General features: G+C 42.0%; 1 pseudogene; it reads left to right on the forward strand.

Moving 5' to 3' along the window:
* Nucleotides 1–3,396: 3,396 nt before the first annotated feature.
* LOC100613896 (protein FAM8A1-like) lies at nucleotides 3,397–4,604 on the forward strand (annotated as a pseudogene).
* Nucleotides 4,605–8,639: the final 4,035 nt, after the last annotated feature.

Consider the following 8,639-nt stretch of genomic DNA (forward strand, 5'->3'; position numbering starts at 1 on the left):
ATGATCCCTATGAGCATTGTGTTCCAGGCAGCCATTACCACATTTCAGATTAGTACTCAATTCAAAATAAACCCTCTTTGCCATCTGACTAAGGAAACTTGCTCTGATGGTGGAATTATAGGCATCAGCAATGGGGGTAAGGGAAAAAGTTGATGGGATGGTGGAAACCCAGTGTCTTAAAATCTTACCTATTTCACCTTTCCTGGCCCTGAGTACAGAAATAAGATCACAGGGAAAAATTCAAACTATGCTTGCTCTCAAGTGGAGTGATAGAAACTAGAAAAAATGAAGGTAATAAAACTTTTAGACTTTCTTTACAATATCCTATTTAGCTTATATATATCTGCCCATGTCCCTTAACTTCCTCTCCTTAACCCCCAATATTTTTATTGTCAGATGGTCATTAGGACAAAAGCTTATTTATCTGAAGAATTATAGTGTCAGTCCCATGTAGGATGGTCTATGTGTTTACGCAAAAGTGCTCCATGACACAAACAAGGTATAAAACTGATTGATGTCTCAAAGCAACTAAGGGGTCTCTACTGGTAGCCAGGATTACCGTTTCCTAGTAGAAAAACTGGTAGAGAAAATTGAGTTCTTATAATAAATTCCATAACAGCAGCTTAGCTGTAAATGACTTTTTAAAAGTCACTTGACTGTGCAAACTGGTTAGAGCATAAATATTTTAATGATATTTCAAGAGCTTAATGTCAACCATCAGTGTCCAATAAATGAAAATTACTTTTAGTGATACATCTGGAAATATGGTGGTTTTTTGAGCCAAAGTCTCTCAAGCTTTGCACAGAATCTGAATTTTTATTTTTACTCTGTGCCTGTTATATAAACTTCTTATATTTTTTAGAGGAAAAGAAGATAAATTGGACACTACTTGGGATATTGAAAAATGAATAAAATGTTAAGACATGTTAAACTTAGTGTTGGCTCATTGAGGGAAAGAAAGTCAATAATTTATTTAAGAAAAACAATTTTACTTAAAGGGCAATATTTTAATAAGCAGAAATAGGAGAGGGAATATATTTTCAAATGAAAGCAGCATCACTGGAATGAAAAATGTAACGTGCCAAAGTCGCTACTTTGAAGGGGAGCATGCTCATCTGAATGTAAAATCTTGTTATATTCCTGTAAAACCCTAACTTTATTTTCATTCTTATCTGTTTAATCATTTAACTAATATTTATCAAATACCCACTCTGTGTCATGGTGTTGTGGGAGGAAATTGTGGGGCCACAAAGACCCCGGTGAAGGAACGCCAGAGCATGTGAAAGCAGAAGATGCATCATCAAAGGATACCCGAAGATGTCTAAAAGAAGCTCAGTGGGAAAGCTGAGTGCTTGGAAGAACCAGGGTAACAATGTGACAAAGTGAAAGCAGACATTCTGCTTAAGTTCTTTAAAGCATTTGTTATGAAGTGGGGGAGTAAAAGCTAGGACTCAGAGTTTGTTATCACTTTTTAGTACAGTAAGGCAGTTTTGCCCATGGTTCCTGGAACAGGGACTATGGAGTTGGATGAATGGGAGAGAATTGGAAGAGATTTTTTTTTTAAATTATACTTTAAGTTTTAGGGTACATGTGCACAATGTGCAGGTTTGTTACATATGTATACATGTGCCATGTTGGTGTGCTGCACCCATTAACTTGTCATTTAACATTAGGTGTATCTCCTAATGCTATCCCTCCCCCCTCCCCCCACCCCACAACAGGCCCCGGTGTGTGATGTTCCTCTTCCAGTGTCCATGTGTTCTCATTGTTCAATTCCCACTTATGAGTGAGAACATGCGGTGTTTGGTTTTTTGTCCTTGTGATAGTTTGCCGAGAATGATGGTTTCCAGCTTCATCCATGTCCCTACAAAGGACATGAACTCATCCTTTTTTATGGCGGCATAGTATTCCATGGTGTATATGTGCCACATTTTCTTAATCCAGTCTGTCATTGTTGGACATTTGGGTTGGTTCCAAGTCTTTGCTATTGTGAATAGTGCTGCAATAAACATACCTGTGCATGTGTCTTTATAGCAGCATGATTTGTAATCCTTTGGGTATATACCCAGTAATGGGATGGCTAGGTCAAATGGTATTTCTAGTTCTAGATCCCTGAGGAATCACCACACTGACTTCCACAATGGTTGAACTAGTTTACAGTCCCATCAACAGTGTAAAAGTGTTCCTATTTCTCCACGTCCTCTCCAGCATCTGTTGTTTCCTGACTTTTTAATGATCGCCATTCTAACTGGTGTGAGATGGTATCTCGTTGTGGTTTTGATTTGCATTTCTCTGATGGCCAGTGATGATGAGCATTTTCTCATGTGTCTTTTGGCTGCATAAATGTCTTCTTTTGAGAAGTGTCTGTTCATATCCTTTCACCCAATTGTTGATGGGTTTTTTTTTCTTGTAAATTTGTTTGAGTTCATTGTAGATTCTGGATATTAGCCCTTTGTCAGATGAGTAGATTGCAAAAATTTTCTCCCATTCTGTAGGTTGCCTGTTCACTCTGATGGTAGTTTTTTTGCTGTGCAGAAGCTCTTTAGTTTAATTAGATCCCATTTGTCAATTTTGGCTTTTGTTGCCATTGCTTTTGGTGTTTTAGACATGAAGTCCTTGCCCATGCCTATGTCCTGAATGGTATTGCGTAGGTTTTCTTCTAGGGTTTTGATGGTTTCAGGTCTAACATTTAAGTCTTTAATCCATCTTGAATTAATTTTTGTATAAAGTGTAAGGAAGGGATCCAGTTTCAGCTTTCTACACATGGCTAACCAGTTTTCCCAGCACCATTTATTAAATAGGGAATCCTTTCCCCATTTCTTGTTTTTGTCAGGTTCGTCAAAGATCAGATGGTTGTAGATATGCGGCATTATTTCTGAGGGCTCTGTTCTGTTCCCTTGGTCTATATCTCTGTTTTGGTACCAGTACCATGCTGTTTTGGTTACTGTAGCCTTGTAGTATAGTTTGAAGTCAGGTAGTGTGATGCCTCCAGCTTTGTTCTTTTGGCTTAGGATTGATTTGGCAATGCGGGCTCTTTTTTGGTTCCATATGAACTTTAAAGTAGTTTTTTCCAATTCTGTGAAGAAAGTCATTGGTAGCTTGATGGGGATGGCATTGAATCTATAAATTACCTTGGGCAGTATGGCCATTTTCATGATATTGATTCTTCCTACTCATGAGCATGGAATGTTCTTCCATTTGTTTGTATCCTCTTTTATTTCCTTGAGCAGTGGTTTGTAGTTCTCCTTGAAGAGGTCCTTCACGTCCCTTGTAAGTTGGATTCCTAAGTATTTTATTCTCTTTGAAGCAATTGTGAATTGGAAGAGATTTTTTTAAAAAAAGGTGTATAAAGACAGAGCAGTGACGGGTACCACGGAGGGTGCTGCTGAGGCGATGATGGCAGAGGGGCCCAAGGAAGTCCGAGGCTGTCCTCTGGGGCATGACGAGGGCGGAGGGGACCAGGAGCCCGTCCCTTCCCTGAGGGGCCCTCCTGCCGCCATCCCATGCCCCCGCGCCGGCCCCCAGGGCCACCGCCGCTGATGGGTCGGAGCCACCCCGTGGGCTCAGGAGGAGCCGGGAGGCGACCTCGGGCTCCCTTGCGGGGCTGCAGGAGCAGGTAGGCTGCTTGAAGTGTCGGAAGCTGCGGCGCCGTGGGAGAGGCCGGCGCGGCTGAGCGCCCTTGGGTGCTCCTGGCGAGTGCACGAGTGACTGTGGCAGTCCTGCTGCGGCTACCTCACCTGGCGCAGTGGCCCCGCTACACTCCCCGACTGCTGTAGCCCCCAACCGTCCCGGCAGAGCTTCTCTTTGGAGGCACTGCCGTCCCCCAGGCCGCGGCGCCGCCATCCCCGCGGCTGGGCTATTACAACCCCTTCTACTTCCTGAGCCCCAGGGCCGCGGGGGCCTGACCCGGGGGCAGCTGCTGGTATCAGCACCCCTGCTACAGTCACGTGCCTGGGACCCTGGGTTCCTCATGTGCAGGCGTCAATCCGGGCCACTCCAGTGACAAAGGTAGGATCTGCAGCCCCTTCCCGAAGCCCGAGTGAGACCGGGCAACCGGCAGGCAAAGAATATGTTATTCCATCCTTGGGCCACGGGTGGCAAGGATGGTGGATTTCTTTATTATCTTCTTTGTAAAAGCAACCATTGTCTTAAGCATTATGCACCTCAGTGGGATAAAAGATATCTCTAAGTTTGCTATGCATTATATAATGGAAGAAATAGATGAGGACACATCAATGGAAGACTTGCTGAAAATGATGGTTGTGGCTCTTATATACAGATTATTAGTTTGTTTTTATGAGATAATTTTCATTTGGGGAGCAGGTGGAGCTACCCCAGGGAAGCTCTTGGTGGGGCTTCGAGTTGTGACACGTGATACATTAGTGCTTATTGCACTAAGTCGTGTTTTAGTGATTCCTTTTTCAAATGTTAGCATTACAACGTCCACTATACGAGCTTTGATCAAGAATTTTTTGATTGCTTCTTTTTTCCCTGCTTTTATCACACTGCTGTTTTTTCAACATAATCGAACAGCCTATGACATTGTAGCAGGAACCATTGTGGTAAAAAGAAATGGGGTCAGAGATGCCCCCCCAAAGACCTGATTTCCACACGCTATAATGACAAGACTAAATTATGTATCAAGGCCATCAGTATCCCTGGGTTACACTAACTGATGATTTAGAAATTAAAGCAATCACTCCAGTGTGATGCAGCTGACTACTCTGAAAGTTTTGATTTTACTTGAATGCCAAAAACGTTTCCAGAAGAAAAACCTATTAAATTCAAGTATTAAAATTTTTAGATCAAAAAGGCAAATGATTTTATAAACAATGAACAATATATACTTTCTTAAGATCTAAGGTACTTTCATAAGATCTAAGAATTTGCTGAAAGCATTTTCAGCTTTGAAATCTCCAAATGAAACTTTAAAATTGATTTTGGTTTATCCCAAAACAATGGAAAATGTCCAGTTGTGTTTTGTAAACATGTATGTAACTCATCTTTTAGTTCGCACTTCCTGGGGAGCCACCAAAGAAGGTCCCCATGGGAGTTAGGGGACCCTTACCCTCAGGAACAGTCAGTCTATTACTTGGAAGGTCTAAATTTAAAAGATGTTACTGTACATACAGGAATAATTGACTCTGATTATACTGGAGAGATTCAATTAGTTATTAGTTCCTCGACTCCTTGATCTGCCTCCCCAGGAAAAAGAATTGCTCAGTTGTTGCTGTTACCTTACATAAAACTAGGAAGCAGCACAGTGAAAATAACAGGAGGCTTTGGCAATACTAATCCAGCATGAAGGGCCGTGTATTGGGTTAATCAAGTGTCTGACAAAAGACCTATTTGCACAGTAACTATTCAGGGAAAAGATTTTGAAAGAGTAGAAGATACTGGAGCTGATGTCTCTATTATTGCTGTAAATCAATGGCCCTGGCACTGGCCTAAGCAAAAGGCATCCATTGGTATTGTTGGAGTAGGAGCTGCCTTCAGAGTTCTTTGATTTTACCATGTCAAGGGCTGGATGGTCAGGAAGGGACAATTCAGCCTATCATTACACCTATTCCTGTCCATTTATGGGGTAGAGACTCATTGTAACAATGGGATGCTGAAATACCTATTCCTACGGATCAATATAGTAATCGTAGTAGACAAATGATGAAAAATATGGGATATCACCTGGGAAAAGGACTAGGAAAAGATAAAAATGGCCAATCAGAACCTTTAGAATTAAAAGGGCAAATAGATCGAACCAGATTGGGGTGTCGTTTTTAGAAGCGGCCATCGTTGAGCCTCTGGCTCCCATTTCTCTTGTCTGGCTAACTGCCAAACCAGTTTGGGTGGAGCAATGGCTGCTGAAACAGGAAAAACTGGAGGCTTTAAAAGAACTGGTACAGGAACAATTGCAAAAGGGACATATAGAGCCTACTTTCTCCCCTTGGAATTCTCCTGTATTTGTCATTAAGAAAAAATCAGGGAAATGGAAAACGTTAACAGATTTAAGGGCTGTTAATGCTGTGATTCAACCCATGGGCGCACTACAACCAGGGCTGCCCTCCCCAACAATGATCCCCAAATACTGGCCTCTCATAGTGATAGATCTAAAGGATTGCTTTTTTACCATTCCTTTAGCTGCCCAAGATTATGAGAAATTTGCTTTTACTGTTCCCGCCATAAATAATAAAGAACGAGCAGACAGATACCATTGGAAAGTACTACCACAAGGCATGCTAAATAGTCCGACTATTTGTCAAACTTATGTCGGGAAAGCTATTAAGCCAGTTAGAGAGCAGTTTAAAAAATGTTGTATCATCCATTCCATGGATGATATTCTGTGTGCAGCTGAAACTAGGGAAGAACTGATGTTGTGCTACAAACTGTTAGAAAAGGCTGTAAATGCAGCAGGGTTAATTATAGCCCTCGATAAAATCCAAACTTCTACTCCCTTTCAATAAAGCCATGGCTACATTTTTTCAACAATGGAATATTGCCCATACTACGGGTATTCCACATAACTCACAAGGACAAGCAATAGTGGAAAGAGCTAATCGTACTTTAAAAACTCAAATACAAAAAGCAAAAGGGAGGGGACCAGGAATATAAGACACCACATATACAATTGCATTTAACTTTATTAACATTAAATTTTTTTAACTTACAAAAAGATCAACCCATGACTGCAGCTGAACAACATTTGACAGGGCAAAAGGAAAATAAAAAGGCTGGACAAGATATATGGTGGAGGGATGCACATACAAAGAGCTAGGAAAAAGGAAAATAATCTTATGGGGAAGAGGATTTGCTTGTGTCTCTCCAGGTGACAATCAGGTACCTGTGTGGGTGCCCACCAAACATCTAAAGATCTATCATGAGCCACAGCATCTAGTGGACCCACCTGTACAGTGCAAATTGAAGGCTGAAGGATTGCTTTTAAGCCTCGATTTGCTTTCTCTGTGCCTTCTGTTAGAAGGGGCCTGCTTCTTGTTATCAATGGTAAGTTTTACCCCGTGGTAATTAACCAAAGAGGCAGAAGCTGAGTTACAAATGCTTCAGCAATGGCATGCCTCCTGGCTGCAGCCACAAAAGTTTTTGCTTCTGTTTCAGTAGATTTACTAACGTGGCGGTGAGGGTAGGCTTGTGGTTTTGCAGGAGATAAGCAAACCATGTAGGTGCCCTCAAGATGTGTACGACCATGGAACAGGAGACTGGAAGGACCATGGATCCCAACCATGGACTGGGTTCCCCCAGTATGAGCCATGCTGAGAAACTGCTGGAGTGCCAAGGTTTTACCTATAGTTGCTTAACGGACCAGTGCTTTCTGACTGAACTCCTCTCTACCCTGAATACAAGAGACCCTAATAGGTAGGATCGCCCCTATTCAGCATGAAGAAGTTACAGAAGATGGACCTTCATCCTTCTGCAACCCCTAGGATTAAGGGTCCTCTTGTAAAAGGGAAAGGGGAGATATGTGGGAAGCATTCAAACCAGAGCAACTCCATTTTGAATAAGGGCTAAGAAAAATAAAGCTGGATCACCAACCGGCAAATAAGGGCTGTACAGCCTGCAATTGCGTTGCTCAATTAATTTAAAAAAGAGGCCACCTTATGCTAATAATAATGATAGCTGTGGTGGTTTTTACAAAAAAGAGATGGGGGCCATGTTGGGAGAAAAGCTGAGTGTTGGGAGAGAAGCTGAGGCAGGGCTTGCATGTCTGCTAGACGTGTTGGCTCCTTGCCTCTAGCACTCCCATTATCTCAAGCAGCCATGTTTTTCATTCACTTGATACACTGTTTCCTTTCAACCCCCACATCCTCACCACCTGTTTGAGCATCAATAAATAGCGTGGGCTCCCAGAGCTCGAGGGCCTTTGCAGCCTCCACACTCGCGATGGCCCCCTGGTCTTACTTTCTCTCTCATACTTTTTCTCATTCCTTTGACTCTGCTGGACTTCATTGCCCTCAAGACCTGGTGTTAGGTCTTATCACCCCAACAATGACTCCCTGCTCTATGAGCTGCAGAATTGATGTTGTGTTATCAGGCAAGGAAACACATGAATCTCCTTGTACATTTTCATCAGAGCTCTGAGATGACTAGATGAATTGTCAATGAGTAGTAGTATTTTTGAAATAAATCTTTTTTTTTTTCTAAGCAGTAGGTCTCAACAGTGGGCTTACAATATTCAGCAAACTATTCTGTAAACAGATGTGCTGTCATATAGACTTTGTTGTTCTATTTAAAGAGCATATACAGAGTAGATTTAGTATAATTCTGAAGGGCCCTAGGATTTTTGGAATGGTAAGTGGGGTAGCTTCACTAGCTGCGTCAGCCCCTAACAAGAGAGTTGGCCTGTTTTGTGAAGCTTTAAAGTCAGGCATTGACTTCTCTCTAGCTATGAAATTACTAGATGGTATCTTCTTTCCATGGAAGGCTGCTTTGTCTATATTGAAAATCCGTTGTTTAGTGTAGCCACTTTCATCAATGATCTTAGCTAGATATTCTGGATAACTTGCCGCAGCTTCTCCATCAGCACTTGCTGTTTCACCTTATGCTTTCATGTTAGGGGCATGGCTTCTTTCCTTCAACTTCATAAACCAACCTCTATTAGCTTCCAATTTTTTTTTCTCCTGCAGCTTCTT

The sequence above is a fragment of the Pan troglodytes genome, chromosome 13, assembly GCF_028858775.2.
Source record: "Pan troglodytes isolate AG18354 chromosome 13, NHGRI_mPanTro3-v2.0_pri, whole genome shotgun sequence".
In the NCBI taxonomy this organism is placed as follows: domain Eukaryota; kingdom Metazoa; phylum Chordata; class Mammalia; order Primates; family Hominidae; genus Pan; species Pan troglodytes.